The sequence below is a fragment of the Hemicordylus capensis genome, chromosome 3 (assembly GCF_027244095.1).
Source record: "Hemicordylus capensis ecotype Gifberg chromosome 3, rHemCap1.1.pri, whole genome shotgun sequence".
NCBI lineage: Eukaryota > Metazoa > Chordata > Lepidosauria > Squamata > Cordylidae > Hemicordylus > Hemicordylus capensis.
This window is the reverse complement of record NC_069659.1, coordinates 86983417-87011158: the sequence shown is the minus strand read 5'-3', so window position 1 is coordinate 87011158 and position 27742 is coordinate 86983417.

Below are 27742 nucleotides of genomic sequence, written 5' to 3'. Positions count from 1 at the left end.
AGAGTTAAAGCTGTGAAGTGAAGTGATGATGCCTGCATTTCCTATTTCCCAGGCTGGTATGTGTAATAGTTCCTTTTGCTCTTTGTTTACCTAGATCCAGGATAAATGAAAGCTCCTTTAAAGTTAAGGTACTTGTTTAGACTGGATAAGTCTTTGTCTGGTTTCCCAAATGCATTCCAGTGATGATCTTTTTGTTTGAGGTGTGGGATAAAAAGAACATTGCGAGATAAATGGAATACTTCAATAGTATACATATATCTGCAGGAATTGTGAGAATTTTGGAAAGGATTAACCATTTAAGGGGAAAAGATTTAAAATGAGAAAAAAGCCTACCTTGGTGGTCCTGTTAGCAGTGGGGAAAATAAACCAGCTTTGCACTGGGGTGCATGAAGGCTCATTGTAAGTTATGTTTGTAGTAGTTGATTGCTCTAGACATATAGGAGCTCATAATGGGCTCATTTCATTGCAGGGAGTACTTAAATTGTTCTCAACTTGGACTGAATACAACGAGCTTATGTTGGAGACAGGATTCACAAGCAGGCGCCTGCCAAAATCTAGCCCCCAACTTGTTAATATTTTCCTGAAACATTATGTAGATTTAAAGTCTCAGCATGACGACTTTCCACAGGAATAATTCCAAAGGCCATTCAGGAGATGTAAAATATCACATTTGAGCCAGTCTTTAAAAACTCCAGCTTCCAGGGTAATTTCACTTGTCATGTGCAAATGATGCCTCTATGAAGGGATCACTTATCCAGACTGTGAACTGACTTGGCCGCGCAATGAGCCATCAGCCCAAAGGAGCAACACTTTGTTTTCTCTATCACTTCCAGCAATGGCCTTCATTCCCCCCACTTCAGGTCAGGGCTGTTCATCCATCCTTTGATCTTTCTCAGATCCTCTCCTGTCACATACCTATCCCTGCAAAAGGAGAGGAGGACTGGTTCCTGCGTAAGTGTGGCAGATTTGTTATCCTCCTTCTTACATATTCATTCAAATGCTCCTGGACTTGTGTTTTGGCCAGCACCAACACTTCTTTATAGGTCTTCAGCTAGTGGACCACTTTTGCCCAGCAGTCCTCTGACTGGCTGCCAAGACTGCCTCTTTCCCTTGACCCTGTTATGCCCTCTTTTCTTATGGCTATATATACTCTTGTCTGCAACCTTGGAGAAGCTTCTGCCAGTCTGTGTAAACCATACTGAGGTAGATGGACCAATGGTCTGACTTGGTATATAGCAGCTTCCTATGTTCCTGTGTTCTAATGTCTAAAATGAATTATTACCTACTCAAAGAATAAGGACAAGATGATATATACAGAGAGAGTCCTCAAGTCCATTTCTTATACTTAGCAAGTCTTTATGGGTTTATTTTATTTACTTACTGTTTTCGACATGTCATTTTTGTCAGTCACAATATATGGTTGCAAAAACAGGTCAGTTACATCCTTCTAAACACAGAGTTAGGGTTGGTGAACTTGGCAGTGAAAGCATGTTATTTCATTTCTTTCCAGTAGGTTTGTTTGTATGTTTTTATTTTTCAGGTGCCATGGAATGTTTGTTCAGGGCCTTGACTCTTTGCTGACTGGTCTACAAAGTTACCATACATCTCTTGATAACTACCCATAAATTTGGACACATTCTTCTGCCCTTTTCTTAGATTTGGATCTAAACCAGCAGTAAATTCAATCTTTCATGGGTAAGGCTTGTAGTTGAACTGTTGACTTATCTCATTCTGATATTGGGACTCCCCATAGCAAAAAATGAAAAATGTGCTGCTTAGTAGCGTTATGCAGTTCCTCTCTGTCATAAGTAGGACCTTTCCCCCTGCCACTGTGAAGACCCTGTCCAGTACCTATTGTAGCTATTGAAGAGGCCTCTTGAGAGCCAGGTGTTGCAATCCTAGTTACTTTTCTAGTTGTTTGTATTTGTTGCATCAGCATCTTCAGATGCTTCCATATCTTATGAACTAGTATATTTTTCTTTCATAAAAACCAAAAGAGATGATGTAGTTATACAAGTTGCCATACTGGATCAGACCAAAGGTCCAAATATGGGCAGATCTTCAGTACATAAAGAAACATTTTGTTTGTTTTTAAAGGCTTATACCCTCTCTTTTGATCTAAAAGATCCATAAGGCAGCTTAGAGCAAGTTATACTGTGCAATAAAAGTGGCACTGCTGGGGCAGCTAAGAGAAATGCTGTGATTAAGTCTGCTGCTCTTCAGGGCTGGTGGTGATCTCAGGAAAGAGCCTCCCTCCAGGAGCATACAGCCAGAATGTGCCAGATGATGTCTAGATTGGTGCCTCTCCTTACACAGGCCAAGGTGGAAAATGATGCCTGCATAAATATAATGCTAGTACTACTGAAGCTCTTTGCACACACCTGTCTAACCTTCATATCCCAGAGATTTCTGCAGTTCTCTGGTTTGACTCATCAATGAAAGACACTTAAAACCTGCTAAATGTTACTAGGCACCGGTCATGTAAGCCAGAGAGAAACACAAAGCGTTATATGATTCTCTCATCCCCAATCGCTTAGTGCATAATTACATCATCTCTACTGCCAGCCATGAGGGAGCTATACTTTTAATTACTTCATCTTTCCTATGCCATGAAAGGCATTCGCTTGAAAAGAAAAGTTTGACAGTTTTTCAGATCTGATATGCATACTTTCTTACAGTTCTGCTTTACTTGGGTACAGTGCTGACCTAATGAAAGAAGATTCGAGGAGCAAACACAACTTTACCCTCTTAATTTGACTGATAGGGATGACTTTCTGACAAAAGCTACTAATAGCATCAATAGTCTTCACTGTGAACACAATTTTAAATGGCTGTGTTTATTGTCATGTATGCTTGTAATGAAGGAGGAAAGCACAGTTCTTGGACAGAATATGAAGGAAAAAGTTGTTGCCACTGTCTTACACAAGTGGCAAATAGAAGAGTATTTGTTGTACACTGTAATGATTTCAGAATGATTCAAAATGCATTTTCTAAAGCTCCTAAGATTGGAAACAAGATTCACCAGATACTGAGGGAAGGATGAGATGTAATTTATGATCTGGTAGAAAAAGGTTAATTTCCCAGTTCCATCATCCATCTTGGATAATTTTGGACAAGTGTTATTTCTCTTGCTTCAACAGAGTGAGGTGTTACAACATGTGAGGCAAGACTGGTGTGTACTAAGGGAGCTTGGCAGCTAGGGCTAACCTGAGCGTAGAGACTGGAGCAATACAAACAGGGACAACAAGCTTCTAATGTGAAATAATCAACATTTTATTAAAAAGCAATCAAAATACAAGCTTGGATATTTTAGTGGTCACTCTAGGTATGAGGTTCACTCCTAGAGGCGTATTCTAATCATGAGGTGCTAGTCTTCAGCACTGTTCCCTCTAAGGTGTGCGCATGTGTGTGCGCTCTCACACATTTTCTGATGTCCGCTCAGTTAATTTTAGATCCCGTTCAGGTTGAATCAGGAAGGCCCCCCTCTGAATATATATACGCGCACATTGCCTTGATACTGCCGTCCAGAACAAAACTCATTCTGCACACAGATGTAAAATATTAGAGAACAGTGGTCCTCAGGGCTAATCTAATTGCTAGTAGGAAATAGTATTCACACTTGTAGGGAGGAAATTGCTCTTAGCTGAGGAATTTATTTACTTTACGATTACCTTTAATTTCCTGGGGGAAGATATTTTATTATATGCATTCCAAACTTTGTTACTGTTGCATCTAATTTTCTTTCTAGGGTCTTCCCAAGTATTTGATTGCTCAAAGACCTGTTTAGCTTTTTTATTATCAAAAGAAAACCACATGGCTCTGTGGTTGCCAGTAGTCAATACCGACTTGAGGGCACAACTTTAGTTTATCAAGCAGAGGAGAGGGGCATTGATGCCAACCGTCTCTCAGATTCCATTGCAAAATGTATTTCCCTTTTTGGTTTCTGGTATTGCTAGTGTGAACCTGAAAAGTCCTGGTTCTGCCTGGGGGTTCCTCCCAACAGAGGGTAATTATAGTTTGGGAGAACTTTTTATCATAAGTATTATTTAATGCTTATGGGTCTGAAAAAATGGCCAGTAAGATATACTTAAATCTATGCTCATGGCTTATAAGTAGGTTCGGGTACAATAGGTCTAAAAGTTTCAAAATTACTTTCAAACACAGTTCTCTTCTTCCCTCAAAAAATAAATTTAAAAATGCAGCTCTTTGATTAGATGTTTCAAAATTCCTTTTAGGGCTTATAAGACCTGAAAGAAATCTTAAGAAAGTTTTATGACTGTTTGATGCTAGTTCATTGTACATGGAAATGAGCCAGTGGATCTAGATTTAATCCCAGTTTGACCATAGGTTTAATAAATTAGTTTCTCTCTCTTGCACAGCTTGTTTCTCTTCCTGTAAGCATTGTGGCCATTATGGTCTTCTGTCTAAGTGATGCTGGAGATGGATGAGAAATATTGTGAAACACTTTGAATGTTAACAGCTTGATCCTAGGCACATTTTACTCAAAAGAATGTCCCACTGAGTTAAAGCATTAGTTAAAAAAAATATACAATAGGTATTCTCTGAACTTGTAATATCAGTCTTCTGTAGTATTGATGTAGGGACATGAGGTGTATGAAATAATCTGATCATAATTTTTGGTTAATCAACTTCTAAAAATCCTAGAAAGCCCTTCTGCGAGGCATAGTAGGAAGTGTATTTAATAAGCTGCATAGCTCTTCCCTACACTTAGTGAGAAGTGTATAGCTCTTCATTTATCAGGGTCATGGCCTACTGTGATCCAGCAACCCTGCCTGGATGATCATTTGTACTTGATAGGGTACTGCTTTTCTTTGCTTGCTGGATCATCTACTATAAGGTCAGAGTGCAGGTGTTTCAGTTGTGCTGATCTGTTTCTCTGTAATTACAGGACGTGACTATATACATTTCCTCTCAACCTTGAATTTAAACCTTCCCATCCCCAATTTCTTTTGCAAATCAGATTCTGCTTTGTAGCTGATGCATGTCATTTCCAAAGCCTTCCCTAGCAACCAGATATTGCTAATAATAGCCCCAAGCCCAGCACCAAAAATATTTAAATGTGGCAGAGTATCTCTGAATGAGGATATAACACTGCAGTCTTCTTTAAAGCCTTCAGTCTCCTGCCTGAAGTAATTGATTCAGAGGAGGCTGTACCGTAAGTATAAACAGACTGTGAATAGAGTAAGGCTGGTTGAGCCATATGAGATTCCTTCTGATGCTTTTATAATAGAAAAAAATTCTAGCTGAAGTGGGAATAGTTTTTTTGTTTTGTTTATTGGTAATGTATATCTATGTGTGTGGTTTAATTTACAGCTTGCAATCTGAACAGTCATCTGCTTGGTGAGCACCTCCTCTTAGGAGAGACATGTATTGTCTTGAAAAGCCGTGCTATACTTTGATGTGATTGGTGTACGTTGTTGCCGTTGAACCCTCTGTGTATATGTTACTTGGAAATACCATACTGTAGGGTGACAACACATCAAGAACATTGAACTGTTTTTCTCATGGAGCAGAGGTATGTATTGACATTTTTGTTGTACTGCCTTCTCATTCTGTGGTTGCTTAAATTCACAGTATTCAGTAACGAGCAGCTTGTCTTTTCAGTACAAGAGCTTCCAAGTCACAGAACTGTAAAGGTACAAGCATAATTTAGTTAAGGCTTCTGTTCCAAGGCAGGTACTCTCATTTATAAGACACAATAACCCTGCTATGTGCTAACCCATGTCACTGCACTGTGTCAGAATGTGTTTGACTAATGAACCAGTTAGGCTTTATATAAAGAATAGCTGCATGTAAATGGAAATAACAAGCAGAAAGCAGAGTAATTAAGGTTCTCCGTGCCAGATGTTTTCACTCTCACTTAAAGTATATCAGGATAAACAGTTCAGATGGCTTGAATAAGTGAACCAAGCCACATGTTGCAGAGGAAAACTACCCCCTTCTCTCTCTCTTCCAGTCTTCCTAAATTCCAGATTTCAAATATTTAACCTTCTAGTCCCTAAGAATAACAAAAATCCCATGCACTTAACCTTTAGAAGAGAAAATTTATCTCTGCTCTGCCTTCCATGTAATTACAATTTCATCTCCAATTATGGTGCATCATGGTGGAGGAAAAGAGAAGAGAGCTGGTCTTGTAGTAGCAAGCATGACTTCCCCCCTTAGCTAAGCAGGGTCCAACCAGGTTGCATATGAATGGGAGACCTGATGTGTGAGCACTGTAAGTTATTCCCCTTAGGGGATGGAACTGCTCTGGGAAGAGCAGAAGGTTCCAAGTTCCCTCCCTGGTAGCACCTCCAAGATAGGGCTGAGAGAGATTCCTGCCTACAACCTTGGAGAAGCTGCTGCCAGTCTGTGTAGACAATACTGAGCTAGATGGGCCTATGGTCTGAGTATATGGCAGCTTTCTATGTTCTTATGGTGCCCTAAGAACATTTTTTTCATTACGTGGAGGAGTTGATAAGCCAAAGTTGATTATCTGTGACTCTCCACTATCTTCTCATCAAGGCCCCCAAAGAGCCTCTTGTTGGGTTTAACTATCAGGTTGAAGTTCTGTCATAGGTCCCATAATTGAGGTTTGCTTTATATACCACTCTTTTCCGATGTGAAGGTCAACAAAAACATATACACCACCATGCTTGGTGTAACTCTTTATGCTACAAATATATGATTTGGGTGTTATCTTTGAGATGCTAAGATTTTGGATAGGTACTTCCTCTGAGAGGTTTCTGGAAATTTATGTGCTTGGTGAATGAATTATGACTGTAGTGGAGGACTAGTCATTTTCTACTTCTGAGGTTCAAATATTTCCCCTTTTGAAAGATAATATACAGTTCTGGATTTTGCTGTTAATATTCTTCCTGATATTCTTTCCAAACTTCTGTGTGTGTGTTTTCATCACAGCAAGGTATGTTTATTTAGTTCCACTTAAGCAGTACCCTTTTCTGACAGTGTTTTTCTTTCTGTTCTGCTACTGTATAATCTACCTTGTATGATAGGATAGCAGTTTGCCTAAGGTGTTTGCTTGAGCATGTTATATTGAAATCCAAATTTGTAATGTCTAATGCCTACCCATTTTTTTTAGGGGAAATTAGAATATTTTATTTAATTTTTAAAAACCACACCCATACCCACATATCCATTACCCACTCCTTACTGAGCAAATTCTAGTCTTTCCCAGATGCTTCTAGACCCACATCTTGATAGGCTGCCATCACTTTCTTAGCTTGCACTGCTAATCTAGATTCAGTGCTGCAAGACTTGCCTTCTCACATCCCTGTTCTCCTTGAGGTGTGTACTGAGGGATAAGAGTTGTTGCTTAACCTCATGTGTTGTTTGATATACTGGATTGTCAGACTGGTTGAGATTCTAGATGGAGAGTGGAAGCTTATGACACTTGTGGAGTGCATCAGCTAATTTTGATGCAACTTTCATGTTCCTCTTTCCACCTTGCCAATAGGGACTGACTGTCTGTCCTAAGCAACAATCCGAGAAGCAACTTTGGGCACACTGCATATGTCCAGTGGGAACTTGAATCTTGAAATAATAGATCTCCATTTCATATCCCCACACATGATGTGTGGTGCACATGTCAGTATTTCACTGTGTTGGGTGTGTGTGGTGGTGGGGAGGAGTAATTGTCCAAAAATGGTATTAGAGAAAACATCCAAAACCAATGCAGGCATACAGAATGATTTATGAAGCCACTTGGCGGCTATTCTAAGACACTATATGACCTGAGGAAGCCCTGATAGGCTAGACACTCTGTTTGTGGCACACTACTATATGGATGGCATAGGTTTGTTTCCTTCAATGCAGGAAGGTTAACTAGAAGTTTCTTAGGTCATTTTCAGTCCTTCAGTTCAAAAAGGAAATTTAGATAATCAGGCTTTCCCAACAAGGGTTGACCTTGTTCAGGATCAGGTGAAACTAGGTTGTCTGACGGAGTCCAGTAACTCTGAGCTCCACAGCTACCACACACTGGAAAAGCAAAAAATATCTATAATGTGATGGCTGCAAAGTGTATTGTTGGATCAGTTAGTGATATGGAAACCACTTTGTCCCCGACCTAACTCTGTGAATACACTTTAAAATCATGGACAAAAGGGCAAAATCCCATTCCTGCATGCCTTCTGAGGCAGCCAACTCCACTATTTATGTGGCACTGTCCTCATGGGATTATGTCCCTTCAGAATGGGAAATAACGTGTTAAGCTCTCCCTGAACAAGCAAAGGTCAGGGAGAAGACCCCCCCCCCACACACACATTTATTGTGATATGGCATAGTCCTGGAGAATGCTATATCGAATGCCTTCTTTAATTTTTAATGTGTCTCTTAGATATCCAATCAAGAAAATAGCAAATCCCTTTGTAGTGGTATATCACATATTGGCTATAATTTGTGCTTGGAGCCTTCTTAAGTTACTGCCTCAGTCTTGAGAACTGGAAATGTAGCCATGGGCTTATGTGTGCAGATAGATAGATAGATTCAAAGTGAGCAATTCATAATTTTCACTAACTTTCAAAATAAGGTTTGAATTGGTCTCTGGACCATAGTTTGGAGTTTAGCTTAACCACAGCTGCCTGATTTGGATGTGATTACAAACTAGTGATGGCAAATTGGATAGTTCAAGCAACACAGAAATGGAGGTAGGAATTAATGTGCAAGGTACATGGAGGAAACATACAAGCTGTTGCATGTTTTTAATCCCTCAGATTTTAGGGGTGATGTCTGAATTTGAGTGTTTTCTCATTGACCAGGCAATGAGATGATAGATTTCCTTCATACTGATATTATTAAAACCAGTGACAAAACAGCAAGTATGTGCCTTGATCTCCATTGCTAAATGTTAAGCATGGCACACTTTTTCTAGTTCTTAGAAAAACAAAGCATTTTCTTGAACATCTGCTGTCACCCTTCCATTACTGACCGGTTGCTTTTAAATTGTGAGGAAACAGTTGAGGGAGCGGGGGAGGAGCAGTCCTTTATGTGGTTGAGTTTCCTTCCTGACATGTGCAATGATAGGACTGCATCCTGAAGTATGGGGTTGTGTTACTGCCAACATTGATTTCATAAAATGTTATAATAGTGCTAGATAACATTTAATGCCTTTTGCTTTTTTCTTCTCAGCAACACAGATTAAATCTATTCCAGATCTCACGCAGCACATTCACTATAGGATGATACTGCAAATCTTCATATTGTTTTATGCTCCAATGATTCATAGGGAGGATCAAATATATTTTTATTAAATCACAAGCACAGGGCTGATAATTAAGCTGTATTCCCCAGCATATTTCTCCCTTATGCTTTTAGTTTCTGAAGTTTAACCATATACAACATCTGTTAGTCCCAAATAATACAATATTTATTACTGAATTAATATCAAGCTGTGTATTTTCATTGCCATGAAAAGAGTCAGAAGTTAGCTGGCTGTTCTTATGTGAGCACCACTAGAACCTCTGAATAACTCTCATAATGCTACACATTTTATAGGATTTAATCTTAACAAAAGAGTGTCCTGACTAAATTTACTCAAAGTTCTATTGGAATTAAAAGGGCAAGATAGGCATGTTTAACTTGTCCCTTTAAGAATGGAACTTCTTCCAGTGTGATTGGGAATTGTTCCCCCTGCAGAGCAAGTGGAAGCATCCATGGATCCAATCTATTGTCTCTTTAAGAACAACACAGATACTCTTCTATTGCTCTCGCTTTTGGTATTTACTTCCTACTTATTTGCTGTCATTTTATAGATATCCAGAGCTAAAATTGATTCATCAGATCAAAGGGAATCTTCAGACTTTGTCACACACAGTTACCTTGTTAATTGAGAAAGAAGTAAATAATTTCTCATGAAGTTTATTGTTAATATAACAGCACTGTTTATTGCATCTAAATAAAAATTGTATTGTCTTTTTTGTGGTGTTTTGGAGACCACTCAAGAGTTTTCTGTTTATTTATTTGTAATATCATATCACTGTGTCCAATAGCTGGAACTAGCAGTAGTATGTAGATCTGCATCCTGGAAATGCACAGGGATTGTTCTATTATTTTAAGGCCTGTTCTCAGTTTGCCTGCAATCTTGTGAACTACATGGCAGTAAGCCCCATTGACACCGACTGGGCATACTTCTCATTAAATATGTCTAGGATAAGCCTGCAAGCCCTAGAAGGTGCTAAAATTTTCCTTCAAGAGATTGATTGCCTGTTTTAATAGATTGTTAAGGTTCCTAATAAATCAAGAATTAAAAGTTAAAGGCTGGATTGCTGTCATAAGTGAATACTCCAAGTTGTCATGATTGACTCTTGGACAGCATCTTTGAATGCCCCCTATGTTACTAATGTTCCCTTGCAAGCAGTTGCTATGGATTTCTAGTTATGGGAACAGAATGAGCTGATCTTTATAGAGTCTATATGGACTTCCTGTTGTTCTTGGGGGACACTAACTAATTGCATATAATTTAATAACAAGATATGTACCCTTTTGGAAGTGTTGCAAGACTTTGGTTTGAACTGAATGTTAATAGTTGAGATTAAACAGGTGTGAGGTAACTTTTATACATGTTAACTACCTTGAACCTTGGGAAAAGGCAGAATAGAAAGCTGAAATAAATAAATATGTAATATTTCTCTTTTGTGCGGAATGGAACACTTTTTGGATACTTCAGAACTTCAGAAGCAAGGCAGAAATTCTGTGAAAATTCACTGTGGTTGTTATCCAATTAAAGTGCTCATTTATCTTAAAACAGATGCGTTTTTAGTTGCCTTTTTGAGTCCGAATTTGTAGATGGGTAAAAACAAAAGTTCTGAAATTAAAAAAAAAAAATTCAGATGATGTATGGATGTGTTGTAGCAAGTAAAGTCTTAGAGAAATTTCTTCCAGTTTTATTTATTTCTATGTAAACCACTTTGGGAACTTTTGTTGAAAAGCGGTATATAAATATTTGTCATTTTCATATCCAATGTGGAGGAAAGGGGGAATTAATCTTAAAATGGTAGTTGCCATCTGCAGCTTTTCTAACAAATACTTGAATTAACATCAGAGGCATAGTGAGGGGAGAGTGGGCCCATTTATACATAGATAGCCTTCCCACTTGCAGTGCCCCCCCCCGGTGGCAATGCTCATGCACTCCTACTCGCTCCTCATGATTGAGAGGGGCCGCCGAGCTCCCCCCTTCCCCTGGCCTTGGCTCATGCCACTGCCTCCACCAGCCACCTGCAGCAGATGCTGCAGGCTAGCCATCTCCTTCGGCTGCTTGCCCAACTCTTTCTATCCTCCTTCCACAGTTTTTAGTCAATTAAATATTGCAACCCTAAAATTCACTTGATTTCACATTGTCTGGATCTTAAGTCAGGATCTTGTGTAGGAAGAAATATAAAGCTATCCCCCCTTCAGAGGTAGGTTTTTAGTAGCTTGCCTATGTGTTCAGTGCCAGCTGCTGAAGGAGAGCTGGCGCTGTGTGGACACATACAAACAAGTGACTCAAAAGTGTCATGTAAATTAATGGAGGAGAAAGGGGAACAGAAAAACTTCACGTCAGTGCACTTCTCAAAGCAGTGTGACTTATTCTTGACAGAAGAGCAGTTAACTGATTTCTAGAAGGTAGAAATCATAGCAAAGGAACTTGCTTGTGGTGGCATTCTCCAACTCTGGAGCTCAGTCTCTTGAGAAACTCACCTAACCAAGCTTTTCTTTTCTAGTTTTCAGCATCCAGGGAAGTCTCTCTCTCCCCCGCCCCATTAAATTCTGTTAGCAGTTTGGGTCTTTTTATTGTTAGATAATTCTTAGCTGCTTGCTTGGAAGGATGGTTTGTTGTTGGGCAGATGCTGTTCCTTCTTCTGCTGTTTGAATATTTTACTTCTGCTTTAGAAGTTTATTTTTGCTGTTTTAGATTTAAATTGGGGGTTTATATGACAGAAGCAAGACTAGGTAGGTTCAGACTATGTCCCTGACCCAACAAACCATGGTTTATTAACTTTATTTGGTTGTTTGAACCAGCCCAGTTTGTACTAGCTGTTGCAAGTGCTATCTCATAGCATATTGGAAATGGGAGATAAGACTGTATCAAATCAAAATGTGAGACATGCATTGAACTGATTGTGTAAATGAGAAAAACACCTGGAAGAACACACCATCTCTCTCTCTATATATCTCTATATGATTTTAACCCTGGTACAGGAGCTGATATTTCTGCTGTTCACCTAGCTTCTGGCACTGGATGTATGATGGAGGAAAGAACTTAAAAACAGTCTTACAAAATAGGACGTTCATCTTCTTGCATTTTGACTTGATTGACTTCAGCCTAATAAAACTTGGATGCTGATCTCTTGACAGACAAGAGTTCCAGAACTGGCATTTTTTAACCCCCCCCCTTTTTTTGCCATGGGACAAAATTTTGCCAGTCCTAATTTTGCCATGGCAAAACCATTGAAATGAGAGATTGATGGTTTGTTTGTTTTTTAAAGGAAAAGTGTTCCAAAATTTGTAATGCAAATGCAAATGTCAGTTTCCAAGCTGTGAATTCAATCTACATTTCTGTTCATTTTCAGAAGCTGAAGAGGAGTGAAAGCACAATACTCATGAGCAGAGGAGAGGTTTTAAGAGCAGTTTCCTTAATTGAGGAGGGGGAGAACATTTGCACCCTTTCTAAAATGAGAAGTGAATACATTGCATCTGCTTTGTGTGGGAGTGCAGTCTCAGACTTCTATCTGACAGCTGCAGTATCCAGATAAAATTGCCGTTTTCTTACTCCTACATTCTGAATACTCTTACACTCTTTCTGTTCAGTTGAAATCCACCCCCTATTGAGCATAGCAGAACTAAGCCTGCTGGGCACTCGGGCCTGAGTTTGTTGTCTGTGCAGGAGATAATTTCCATCATGCCATGAGCAAAACCATATACTTTGCATGTACTCTGCAGTCATGAAGCTATGATTACAAAGAAGGCATAGTTTTGCTTAGTTTTTAATGACCCCGCTTGAGATTGCACTTTTTTCTGAAAGTGCTTTGGATTTTGTAAAAAAGAGCAAAGTGATGTATCATTTTTAAGTTGGAGATGTGGGGAAGTTGAGGCCATGTAAGTTGAACTCTTCTAACAATCTTACATCTGACAAGATGCTAGAGTTGGCAGCAGAATCATGGAGCATGCTTCTGAAAGTCTGTTTCATGCCTTCATTGCTCAAGAAAGCAACTAGGTAGAACAGTGGAAAGCACATACATGCGTAGAAGCGCGCAGAGCAGTGAAGGTTGTGTGTGAATTCTGATAGGCACTGAGAAGCAGCTGAGTAGCTTCCTTAAGACGACCTTTTGCCAGAATAAAGAGTAGCAACAGCTCCTGTTGAAGGAAGTGGGAGTTAATTGGTTCCTGTTGATCCTTCTAGTCAAGTAATTCTACCCAGAAGTGTGGAGGAGAGTTGGTCTTGTGGCAGGAGGAATGAATTTTCCCCTTTGCTGAGCAGAGCTTGTCTTAGTTTGCACTTGGATGGGAGACTATATGTGAGATAAGATATTCCACTTATGGGATGGAGCTGTTCTGGGAAGAGCACCTGCCTGCTTGCATGCAGAAGGTCAATCCGTGGCATCTCCAGGTAGGGCTGGGAGAGACTGCTGTCTGAAACCTTGGAGAGCCACTGCAAGTCAGTGTAGGCAGTACTGAGCTAGATAGACTGATGGTATCTGGCAGTTTCCTGTGAGTTTCTCTGCTTGCTTGAAAAGTTTAGTTAATCCTTCTGACAACTGTTCCGGTGGCCCAATGAGTAAGGAAGTTAATGCCTGACTTCCAGAATTCCTGGGTCAAGCCCTGCATGCTTGAAACTCAGAAATAGCAACCAAGTCTGCTGTGATAACTGGTAGCTATTGCATTTGTTCACATGATGGTTGCCAATGGAGCTATACAGATGTTCACAGCAACTTGTGGTTTGGAAAATCCCCAGCGATCAAAACCAACAGTGAAGGAGTGTTCACAATGATGTTATGGGTAAGGAAAGCCTTGAGAGAAAATAGAGTAGCGCAGTGGGAGCCTTTTATGGACTATCAGACCCTCGGCATTAGATGTTCAGGATAGTGCTGGACAAGGGACTGAGTCGGGGATGATAGAGATGGAGATATAATCCTAGTGCTGAAAAGGGTTATTTTAATTCAGAATGATTGTACTATGTCCAATCTGTTTTGATCACATAGCAGCCCAGAAAGCAGAATAAAGTTTTAGACAGAGGAAAGTGAGACTTTTAGTAGGGATGAAGCTGTAAGGTGGCAAGAATGGTTAATAGCTGATGGAAAAGAGCAGAAAGCAAGTAATTTTGGATGAAGCAAAAAGGCAGGAAGTGATGAGGTCAAGGAGAACATTAAAAGTTGATATCTGATTGAGAAAAGGAGGAAAAAGACAACAGGATTAGTTAAACGATGGCCACACCTAACTTGATTGTGACAGCATAAGTGTGCAATGTATTTCTTAGGAAAATGGGCTAAATTGCACTTACTCTTCCCACTATTTTCTCATAGGAATATACCAAAGGGAAGCTATTTGCAAAAACTGCTTTTATTTTGGTCACCTATGCATTCAGAAAATCATGAGGTTTGTACAGTTCTTCAAGTAAAATGGTTGCTCAGAAAATCATGAAAGTATCTGGGCAGTATCTTTGAAAAATATGGCTGATAGCCATACAATTTTTGACAACGAAATAGCACTATATGTTGTATTTTGCATGTCTTTAAAATAACAATTCCAAGAAATAAAATTTGCGTGTTCAATGTATCTTAAGAGTTGCTCAGAAAAGGCAATGCAATATTGCCATTGATTATGATAAAATTTATTTTCAAGAACCTACTAAAATGCTTTTAAACATAAAATTAAGAGGAAATGTTTTTCATTGTTGAAAACTAAAGAACTTGCATAAATATTGCATTTTTTTCTTTAGTGGATACAAAACTGGCTAACAATTATAAGTTCTTAAATTAATGTGTCAGTGGGAGTATGGGTAGTGGTATTAATGGTATGAAGTGTTACATTATTATTTGTTCTCTGCTCTTATGAATGATTTGGTTCTTAAGTGCTAGGACTTTATTTGGTAGGGCTCTTTAGATTGCTGACACAGATGTTTCTATAAAACAAATGAAGAATTTTCTACAACTCATTTTAGGTTTTGAGCTGCCAATAACTTGGGTGTGCAATGTGAAGTAATGGGATGATGTAAAGTAAATTGGATAACTATAGACAGACAGGTGCTGCCGTCAGCAAGGGAGGAGACAGTGTTAACAGGCTTTAAGTATGTGATGTAAATGTGGGTGATTCAGAAAATACAAATGTGGAAGAGCTGGGAACATAGCCATTTAAACTGTACCCTTTTAAAAAAAACTCTTGCTGGTGCACCTAAAGAAGGATATAGGCAATTTCCTTAGAAAATTAGCAGTCCAGGCTTGCTTTCCTGGTTCCTTGCAGATACAGGAAGTACAAAAGTGTTCCAGAAATGACAGATATTTGGTATCCATTGTGGGTTGCCATTTTGCTGTTACTTTCTGAAACACCCTTTTCTGTCAGTGGAGTCTTGGATAAAAGTAACCGACTGGATATTTGGTAAGGATGTGCACGGAATGCTTTGTGCACATCCTAGAGGGTGGGGAGTGGTACCATTTTAAAGGAAGTGGTACCTTTTTAAAGGAAGTAGTCCTACCTGCTTCTCTGGTGAGGCCCCCCCCTCCTTATTGCGGCACTGTCATGCTTTAAGCTTAACTTAAAAGCAGTAGCCGCGCTGCTGTCCTCTTTAAAATGCCACACCAATGGGATGCTGCTCCAGTGGCCCTCGCATGGCATCAGCACACAAAAGGCATCGACACAGGCGCTGACGGCCTTTGCATGCCGATGCTGCACGAGGGTGGCTGGGAGCAGCATCCCATTGGCGCGGCGCGGCATTTCAAAGAGGACAGCAGCACGGCAGCTGCTTTTAAGTTCTAAGCCCAACAGTGCCACGATAAAGCAGTGGTGGCTCACAGGAGCAGCGGGTAGGACCTGCCTACCTCCTTTTAAAAGTACCCCTTCATGCTGTGCTGAAACGTTTTGACTTCAGGAGTCCGAATCAGTTTGGCGGCTCTACAAAGAGGCACCGAAATGATTTGGGCACATCCCTAATATTTGGTGATACTCAGAAGATAAGGCGATAATTTCCTGCCCCGACATGTATTTCTGGCACTTAAAACCCCCCTGACTTTAAGGTGTCGGGTCCATCCTCTTACAAGTTTTGAGCCCTTTATAATTTTCTGTGGCTTGTGATGTTTTCATTGGTACACGTGTGGACCTGCAAGAAAATGTTGCAATATATTCTTGGTGTGCATGTGTTACGTGAGCCCGTAGCTGAGCATAATGAAAAAAAACAAGTTAATTCCAATGATTCCCTGCTGTGACTTGGGACTTACTTCATATGCATTGTTTGTTTTCAGGTGGGGTTTTTGTGGGGAGGGGCACTGGTATTCTATTCCAGCTCCTTTTCATCCTGTTATTGTTCTGATGAAGTATCTTTTAAGCTGAGGAACTTCACACTTTTTTTCCTTCCAAACCTTCCTTGCTCCTCTGCCTGCTTGCCACTGAGTTCCATTACCTTTGCTCACCTGGTTGTCTGTTCTATGCCCTCTGAGTCCATTGAGTTACACCGAAGCAGTTTGGGATTTCAGGTTGTTGGGTTTTTTTTGGCCTCCTTTTAAGATTTGTTTCTCCTCCAGGTTTTTGTGAAACTGGTGTGTCTGCAGGTTATCCCAAGTCTGCAGGTTATCCCAAGTCTGCTGGTAGCTCCCTCTTGCCTGTGGGTGTTCCGGTTCTGTGTCCATAAAGATAATATTTCTAACTCTATTAGAAATAGATATAAAATTACTGGCTGTTTTTATGGTCATTATAGTGTTGCCTTTAATGGTGTTTATTCAGGGATGACTGCAAAGAGTTGCAAGCATCCCTCCTCTCAATATTTCCTGCTCCCCCTTTTGCTCCACCATCAACCAGACTGGAACTCAAAGCAAACTGCCAGACAATACAGTAATAGTGTGTTGTGGTCTTTATAGCTTGAATTAATTATTTTGAAATGCCTCTATTATTTAAAAAACTCTCATCCACTCACTCCTCTACACCAGAACAAGCAGCAGAAACTAGTGCAGCAAGCTAGGTGGGAGACTCCTCCAGCCTCTCAGGAGCCAGACCAAACCCTCTAATGGTTGCCAGCTTGGCAGTCACTCTTCCATCCTGCTATGTGGCTTTGTCACCGAACCTTAAATTACTTGTGTTGTCCTCAAATCATCTCAGCTGCATTGTGGCACAGTAATAGGAGGGCCCCAAATGTACCCTCCGCAGTCCTTGCAGTGCTTCATGATTGGCATGAAACACAACTACCAGGACAGGCTAAGATATGTTTTCAGTTCTGTTATTTATTGTTTTATTTTATTTATTTTTATTTTACATATTTTAATACCGCCCAAAACTTAAGTCTCTGGGCGGTTTACAACAAGATAAAAACAACATTAAAACATTTGTTAAAAACAATAAATTTAAAACATAGCAATTTAAATTTTTTAAAACAATATTCTAAAACATTAAAAACCATCAAAACAGTATCAGTTAAAAGCCTGGGTGAACAGATGCATCTTTAAAGACTTTTTAAAAATTGTCAGAGATGGGGAGGCTCTTGTTTCACTAGGGAGTGCATTCCAAAGCCTCAGGGTAGCAACGGAGAAGGCCCGTCCCCGAGTAGCCACCAGACGAGCCGGTGGCAAATGCGGACGGACCTCACCTGATGATCTCAATGGGCAGTGGAGTTCATAATGAAGAAGACGTTCTATTAAATGCTCAGGGCCCAAGCTGTTTAGGCCAAGGTGCTTCCAATTTGCAGTCTGGAACAGCCAGACTAGCTTATGGGTTTGTCCCAAATACTCTCTTTAACTCTCGTAAATATTGTCTATGTGTTTGTGATATGCAAAACCTATAACAGTGGCAACTGTCATTGATCTTAGAATTAAGTATAGTGAAGACTGGAGATATCAAGAACATAATAGATTAAATTGAGAGCTTTCAGAACACAGTTTAATTGGTTTAAATAGTGCACCAAGAACAGTACATTTGGGTTCAGGTTAGGGTGTAAGTGTAGCTGATTTGGTAGCAGATGGTGTTGCATTGAAGTAGAAAATGTGCATTACATATATGCAAGAATGAAAGGTCAGTGATAAATGGAGAATTTTTAAAAAGATGAATGTATGGCACAGATCTCTAGCTCTGTCATAATCTAGGCTTGGATTGCTTTATGGCCTGTGCCAGCAGACAGGTGAATTGTGACACAACTGAGTCCAAGATAGTTTTTTGTTATATTGTTTTGCAGCATTGCTGATGAGGGCTTGACGTTTATAATGCTCCATTTACACAGAACTTCTGATCCAGATCACAAGCAATGCCCAAGGATAGTGGGTTTTTTAAAACATAAGATAGGAAGAGCCTTGGCAGGCCACATGGTCCCTTCCCCTTTCTTCTTCCACGAGATACCTTGTCTGTTTTGAAAAGTCAGAGGATTGAGTGGTGACCTTCAGCTTGTTTTAGTTCCCCCTTTTAATAGCATCAGCATTTCTGGCTGCCTTACTTATTGATGAGCATGGCAATTTGACACATCCATATTAATTCAACACAAGTGACAATTACCTTTTGAGACATTGTTCTTCATCCCTGAAATCTAGTGTCTTTGTACTCTGGAGACCAGAGGCCTAGTTTATTTGCTCCCATCTATTCTGTGGTCTGTTCCTGCTTCTTATGGTGCTGGCTGGCCTGCTGCTATGCACTTGTTGTGGCACCTCGTGCTTGTGCAGAAGGAACATCACACACTGTTATGGGGAAACGTAGAGGAGGTATGCCATTGGGATGAGGACTAAGCTTGTTCCATAATCTTGGTGACCTCGGTTGTTGAGAATCCAGCCTTCTCCTATCAGCATAGCCACTTCCTGGATCTCTCTCTCTCTGTGTGTGTGTTAGATTTCTTGAATGCATTTGGCATTATTTTGTGGTTTTTAGGTGGCAGAAATTGTCATAATTTAGTGTGTGAGTCAGGGCTTTTCCTTCAGCTATCTATATATTTATTTCTCCTAGGTGTACCCGTTGCTAATCCCATGTGTGGCAGCTCTCACGAGAGTTCGCGAGCAGCTGCCGGACTAGCGATGGGGAATGGGAGAAAATGGCCACCAGAATGAGGAGGCGGCGGCGGGCCCAGAATGAGGAGCCGGCAGTGGCAGGCCTGGCCTGGCCGCCAGGAGGAGGCAGAGGAGGGATGAGGAGGCAGAGGCGTGCCTGACTGGGCTGCTGGGATGACGAGCTGGCAACGGTGGGCCTGGCAGCTAAGATGAGGAGCTGGCGGTGGTGGCCCAGCCTGTCCGCTAGTAGGCGGTGGTGCTGGGCTTGGCTCCTGGTACAAGGAGGTGGTGGCGGGTTGGCCCAGCCACTTGAATGAGGAGGCGGCGACAGGTCAGCCCAGCTGCCAGGAGCAGGCAGTGGACAGGAAGAGGGGCCAGGCTGGTTTGAAAGCCGTCCAGAAACCACGGCCAGGTGGGTGGGGGGAGAAACCACTGGTATGAGAAGCTAGCGGCAATGGGCCTGGCATGGCTGCCAGGAGAAGGCGGTGGCCGGCCCAGCCACCGGGATGAGGAGTTGGTGGCGGGTTGGCCCGGGCGCCAGAATGAGAAGTTAGTGGCAGGTTGGCCCGGCCACTGAAAGCAGGTGGCGGGCAGGAAGAGGGGACGGGCTGGCTTGAAAACCAGCTAGAAACCACAGGCAAGTGAGGGGAAGAAGCTGCCCGGGCGGGCCGTCAGAGGCACAGATGCTCTGTGCCCAGCCCAGCTAGTTCTTATTGATGCTTGTTCTCTTTCTAGCATAGATACCTACAGCACCACTGGAGGCAACAGACAGTGGCAGAAGGGTAACTTTCTGTGGATTTCTTGTTTCTTCTTATGGTAGGATAACATCAATATAGTTTTCCAAACGCTTGTTGAGTTTTTGGTGGTGGTTGGCTCTGTGTGTGTGTGTGGGTGTGTGTGTGTGTGTGAGAGAGAGAGAAATACAGAATTCAGTCAATCGGCATGCAGTTCATACTCTGTACACTTTTACAGATATATTCCTTGCTTTATTGGAAATCTGTTAACTTATTAATGGAAGACCTGGTTTATCTGTTCTGTTGAATAAATTGAAGAAAATACTGTGTTGCGAATTGCCTAAAGACTTGAAACATTTCTTGTTTCCATGAGTGAAAAATGATTTATGGTTATTGCAGGAAGACAGGGAAGCATGTCCATATAGTTAAATGAATAGATAACAGGTTGTGATTCAGAAGTGCGTTAAATTGACATAGTTTGCCTGAAATAAATACAGCTATACAAATTTACTCTGACTCTCTGCTTCCTGTACTTCAGAACTTATTCCATGTGGAACAGATATTTTTAAAGATTTCTTGTCAAAGAATTGTTACCATTAGCAGTTTTCATAATCTACTTAGCAATCAAAATTTGTCATAATATAACACTGCTCACCAGTATCATTTGATTGATGTAGCATTATGAATGTATAAAATAGCAGTGTGACCCAGACTGTCTGGTTGCTATGAAAGCACGAGGAGCTGCCTTATTAGGTTTAAGTTACTAAACCCGTCATGACATGTTAACTTTTTGAATGTTAAATTATTTGGTCACTTTTTTAAAAAGGTACTGTTAAATGGAGGTGATTGAGACATGGTCATGGAGATGAAAAGGTTTCTATAATATCGCTGCACTGATTATTAATACTGTTCATGCAAAAAGAGAGAAGACTGCACAATGATGTAATTTTTTTCCACCCATGTGGTGTGGTTTTGGGTTTTAGAAGAGAGCAATGAATTGCACTTTTTCCCAGGCATTTTACCGATGTCAGGAAAAGAAGAATTATAATTTAGCCTGACAATTTGATGCATTTTCCTTGGACTGTGAACTCTCAGGCCATATCAGAAACTGCTTTTAAAACTGCCTTTGGATAAAAAAGGCAATTTGCTATGTGGCTTTTTGGGGGGGGGGCATGTGGCTGTTACAAACCCCCAAGAGCTTGCTGATTTCATGATTTGTTAGATATGTGTGTGTTTTCATACCTCTTGCTTTGTAAAATGCTTTAAGTACTTTGATGAAAAGCAACATATACATGTTTTTTTTAACAATAATACTAATGCAATTGATTATTAATTACCCTAAATATAGGCAGCTGAAACTTTATAAGGCAGTTCACATGGTGATAAATAGGGTAGGACAAGTGTACTACTCAAATTCAGGAGTTTTGTGCGCTCCTGATTTTTGATAATTTGAAAGGGGGAAAGCAAGGTTGGAAGTAATTGTGTCTGAGGTTTGTGCTGGATAATGAGGGCTCTCTCCTACCCAGCAGCTGAACCCAGGTGCTGAATGAGGTAGGAGGAAAAGCTGTTAGATGAGGCAGGAGGAAAAGCCCTCATACCCAGCATGAGCCTCACACATGATCACTTCCTACCTTGCTTCTTCCTCACTGACAATCAAAAACCGTGACCTGTAGTGTGCTTTCTGTAGTTCTGTGCCAAGCTTGGCAAGAAAGCAGCATATGGACCTGGTGCTGCTGCTTTATTCATTCCTGGTAAGGCCTGAGCCAGAGTAAAGTTTGATGGCTGCCATATGAATAAAAAAGCTGGAGAAGATTCATAGTGCTCTAAAAAAGATACTTTACACATTGGATCATGAGAAGAAAGTCTGAAGGAACTGTTCATATTTGAAAGAAGTGGACAAAGGTTAAGGGAAGGGCATGGTAAATGGTTTCAAATACCTGAAATACCTCATAATAAAAGTGTAGGAACATATGTAAGTACCAAGCTCTCTGAGAGAAGGCTGAAAAGAAAAGATGTCAAGCTGCTGCAAATCCAGTTTAGGTTTGGCTTTCAGGAAATGCTTCCCATGAGCATGATGAATTGAGCAATGCAGCTGCCCAGGGGAATTGTGGAATCTCTTTCTGGAGAGTTTTACGATGACAAGGGACATTGGCCTGTCAAGTAAATCTAGGGAACCTTGATCTTGCCAAAGGATGGTGGACTAAGTGTTCCATAAGGTCCCTTCTCATTCTTGCTATTCTGTGAACTTGTGTGATCTGTGACTACTCATACAATCAACTGCAACTACTCAAGTAGACTCCCAAGCTATTCAGATGAATGAAATTATACTGTCATATTTCTACTATAGTGTATTTATATTATAATCTGTACACTTAAACACTGTTCAGCAGATCTTTTGTAAATTAAGGGGAAGGAATCCATTTGGGGCACATTAGAAGAATCCTCACGACTGTTTTTATTTTACTGTTGATTTCAGTAGTGTGACATTGGAATGCAATTTTTGCCTGTTTAACTGGTGGGGAATACATGGGGCACACTCCTAAATAAAGTGGTAGCAATAGGGGTTGAAATAATTTAAATCAAATCAATGTAATCATTGATTTATCAGCCCTCGACTCAAGAAAATTTTTATTTATATATATATATATATATATATATATATATATATATATATATATATATATATAAATGAAACCTGTTGCAGACCTTCACAAACTGTGTCCAAGGTTTCTGCGTTATTTCAGTTTTTACTTCCACAACATTGAATTGATTTTTTGCCTCACAAGAGTGTGTTAGCACAGCTTTATCTACAGCAATCTGATGTGCATAGTTATGTGCACTTTAGGGATTACATCATGTTCTGTGCACCTGCATTCTTTCAGCCAAGCTGAGCTCTAATCTCCCTTTCATAAGCAGTTAATTTGGCTGGTTTATAGGTTTTCTAGGCAAATCTCTCTCCTGCATCTTCCATTCAGTACTAAATTTGATGTGTAGAACTGAAGAACTTTCTCACTTAAACTGATAATTACTTCCCTGCTGGTGTGCTGTGAGGTTATAACTGAATTGGCTCATGGTCTAGAAATAATTTGTTCAGGTCACCAAGGGCAGCATTTTTTGCATACCAAAAGCATGTTGCATTTGGCTCCCCTCCTCTGCCACAACTGCAGTTGATTTAAATCTAGCTCATAATTGAGTAGGCCTGGTTGCAACCCTCTCCCTGCCTATTTGTGACTAGGTATGTGGGATTCCAGATATCAGTTTTTTAAAGGCCCTTTATGGCCTCCTACATGGACCTGTGGCTAGTAAAATCTACAAAAATGGTGTAGAGCTGTGGAAATGCATAGAGAGAAGACAATGCTAGAATGGAGGAAAGGGAAGGTTAACAGAGAGGCCTGTGACTATGCAGAGAGTGAGAGTGCAGAGATAAAAGGGTTAAAGAATGAGTTAAAAAGAGATTCGTTGAAAAAACCCACCACATTAAATTTTTAATGCTAATTTCTCCGCATAAGAACAGCCCTGCTGGATCAGGCCCATGGCCCATCTAGTCCAGCATCCTGTTTCACACAGTGGCCCACCAGATGCCACTGGAAGCCTATAGGCAGGAGTTGAGGGCATGCCCTTTCTCCTGCTATTGCTCCCCTGCAACTGGTATTCAGAGGCATCCTGCCTCTGAGGCTGGAGGTGACCTATAGCCCTCCAGCTGGTAGCTGTTGATAGACCTCTCCTCCTTGAAGTTATCCAGACCCCTCTTAAAGCCATCCAGGTTGTTGGATGTCACCACATCTTGTGGCAGAGAATTCCACAAGTTCATTATGTGTTGTATGAAAATGTACCTCTGTTTGCTAATCCTAAATTTGCTGGTAATCAATTTCATGGGATGACCCTGGTTCTAGTGTTATGTGAGGGGGAGAAGAAATTCTCTCTAGCCACTTTCTCCACACCATGCATGATTTTATAGACCTCTGTCATGTCTCCCGCAGTTGTCTTTTTTCTAAACTAAATAGCCCCAGGTGTTTGTTTTTATTTATTAAAATAAGGAGCCAGTGTGGTGTAGTAGATAGAGTGCTGGACTAGGACTGAGGAGATCCGAGTTCAAATCCCCATTCAGCCATGATACTAGCTGGGTGACTCTGGGCCAGTCACTTCTCTCTCAGCCTAACCTACTTCACAGGGTTGTTGTGATGAGAAACCTAAGTATGTAGTACACTGCTCTGGGCTCCTTGAAGGAAGAGCGGGATATAAAATGTAAAAAGCAAAAAAAACCCAACACCCCAAAACAAAACCCCCCCACATTTTTATACTGCCCAAAACTTACGTCTCTGGGCGGTCTACAACAGAATAAAAACAAAGCAAAACATTCGTCAAGACAAAAATGGGGGAGGGGGGACACACACATCACAACAACTTAAAAAATTTCAAAATAATATTCTAAAACAGCATTAAAAGCATTAAAAGCATTAAGACAACATTGATTAAAAGCCTGGGTGAAGAAATGTGTTTTTAAAGACTTTTTAAAAGCTGTCAGAGATGGGGAGGCTCTTATTTCACTAGGGAGCGCATTCCAAAGCCTCAGGGCAGCAGCGGAGAAGGCCCGTCCCTGAGTGGCCACCAGACGAGCCAGTGGCAGCTGCAGACGGACCTCTCCAGCAGATCTCAGTGGGTGGTGGGGTTCATGCAGAAGAAGGCGTTCCCTTAAATACCCTTGTTGTAGCCTTGCTTCATAAGAAAGGTGCTCTAGGCCCCTGATCATCTTGGTTGCCCTCTTCTGCACCTTTCCCCATTCTACAATGTCCTTTTTTAGATGTGGTGACCAGAATTGTATGCAGTACTCCTGGTGTGGCTGCATCATCATTTTATATAAGGGCATTATAATATTAGCAGTTTTATTTTCAATCCCCTTCCTAATGATCCCTAGCATGGAATTGGCTTTTTTCACAGGTGCCACACATTGAATTGACACTTTCAATGAGCTGTCTACCATGACCCCATGGGTAATGGAACATAGGAATCTGTCTTATATCAAGTCAGAGCATTGGTCCATTTAGGTCAGTATTGTCTACACTAACTGGCAGCAGCTTCCAAGGTTTCAGGCAGGAGTCTTTCCCAGCTTTACCCGGAAATGCCAAGGATTGAAAACGGTACCTTCTGCATGCAAAGCAGATGCTCTACCACTGCACTACACAGAGGTGTAAGTACAACTGGGCAAGGGGAGACATTTGTCTCAGGGCCCACTGCCTTGAGGCCCCCCTGGCAAGTCACATGATCACCGTTCCGGTTCCCCATCTATCTAGCTCGTGATATCTTAGCATGTATCTAGCTAAGCAGCATAAATACTCCTACCTCTAGTGTTTCTAGTGTGTTCCAGGCATTAAAGGTAGCACAAATATATAGTATTCAATGTATATCACTATATATTGTGAAGTGTGCGTGTGTGTATTCAATGAAATGTATTTCCAGGCAGCATACTTATTTTGAAATATCAGACTTAAATCCTTGAATTAGTTGGTTCTGCTGTTATTTACACCTTGTAACTAGTTGGGATAGTTAGCAGAGGCATCAGGCCAGGAGAAGGAGAGGAAAGCAGTGAGGGGGGGGGCATTTAAAAATCTCGTTGATTTATCAGCCCACTCCAACCTTGCTATGCCCCTGGCACTACAGCGTCATCCTGGGTAGTTAGATTAGTTGGCTAGATCTTTATTATGGTCAATGACCAGCAACAGAATAGAAAAGAAAAAGATACTGTTACAGATGCACAAGGTATTCTTATATTTCTGACCAATATAGTCTAAGCAGAAGCAAGAATACAATAAGCTGTAGAAGCTAAAAAGCAGAATTTAGTTATTTATAAGTCACAGATGAGTCTTTATCTAAAATAAAATTAAAATAAAAGTCACCCAGGTGACCTGGAAATTTCTCTAGTATTGGTAAAATCAAGTCTAGCCTAGATCACGATAAAAGAAACACTGAAAAAGGGCTTGTGGTGTTCACTCAATCTCACCAGAGCCACAAGGATATTGGCATTGTAATACAGGTATATGCTGGAATCTGCATTCTAATTATGCTGAGAGAAGGGCATTAAAATTTGCCCTAGAAAAAGCCCAGCAATATTTTGGGTAGGTGAGAGAATGCTAGCACCGATCTACAAAGTTCCCTCAGCCGCCCATAGGAACTAGGCAGCAAGCCTAAATCATCCTGCGGTTAGATATCCAATATATGATGTTGGGTGATAACTTTAGACTTTTCATGGCCCAGAGAGAGTAGAAAATCAGAAGAAAGACCATAAGAGAGCCATTTGTGTTTTATACCCTTCTGCCAAGCAGATTGAAAATTACCCGACATAATTAGAGGTGTGATTCCTACAGGGATAAAATTGAGCCTAACCCAGGAGAAAACAGTGGCCATCCAAACTCTAGCTTATCCTAGGTAGTTTAAGTGACGTTCATATAATGTGGTAATATGGGCCTCTTTGAGTTGGTAAAATGTATAAGTGGCCTCAGAGGGATTTTAGTTGTGCTATCCCTGTTGTAGAGGTTGTTCTGCATATTTCTCCCTATTGCAAGGTACAGTATCTTGTTTGAAGATAAACTGCCATATTGCTGTTTTGGATAGTACTTTTAATCTGTTGTGATTATCCATTGTTGTAAGTGTTGTTGAGGTGGAAAAGCTGGATATAAGTATTTTAAATACATAAAATTATTTCCCAAGCCCACACAATGACCAATCTGTCAGAATCATCTCCACGCCATTTGAGGGTGGGGAAAAGAAGCCATATAATAACTTTGATGCATTTGTTTTTGCACAACCTTCTTGAATTTCTGTGGGATTTGGTCAGATAACATTTGCTGTGATCATAATCCAGTGTTTCTCAAACTGTTGAGGGCGGTGGCACCAAAAGCTGGAGGCAAAAGGGATTCTCCATATGATGTGTGAAGGATTGCCAGCCTTGGCTATCAGTGGCTCACCAGTTTATAGTTTTCCTCAGATGAGGGCAATCAGCTTTTCCAGTTGGGTAGCAACCGAGAGAGGAAAATATGGCACTGTCTATCTCAAGACCTCCCTTGTGGCTGCCTCTTCACTGCTCCCAAATATCAGTGCAACTCAGCAAACAGTGAGGCTATTCTCATGACCGCTGGAAAGTGCTCCGCTAACCCTGTTTTGGTGATTGTGTGTTGCTGTTGCATGCCTCAGCACTGCGGAAACACTAAAGTTGAACCTCGACTGGGAGGCCACAACAAGCCTCCCTTTGTTGGGGGTCCCCCCAGAATGCTCCGCACACTCACATGGGGCATGCTGGGACTTCCAGGGGGCAGACGGCCCCTGATCCCCACTGCACCAACCAGGTCCGTGATGGAGCCGGTAATTGTGTGGGCGGCCGATCCGGCCCCCAGGGAGGGCAGAATGCTTGTGTGCGGGGAAAGCGGGCCAAGCCTGCTCGTCAGCTCTCCACACTGCTCGTGTGGAGAGCCTCAGTGGTTGCTCATTGGGGACCCAATCAAAGGCAAAATACTCCAAACCAGCAACTTTCCCCATGTGGTTGAGGGGCCAAAGACAGAAACACTTGGAAGCCTTGGCACATAGATTAAGTTCTATGTACAGCTCTCTTCATCCCATGCTATATTGGAGGCCTCAAAGTAAAAAGCATTCAGAAGTTGGGAGAGAGAGAACAGGTTGTTTTTGTTGAACACCACTACAGTAGTCTCTTTGTCACATGTGACTATTTCTGATGTAAAAAAAAAAAACCCTGCTTACAATGAAACACTCAAACACCAGTGTAACTCCTATTCCTTGAAACTCTTGTTCTACTGTTGAGATTCTACACTAATTAAATCTATCAAAAATGCCCTTAAA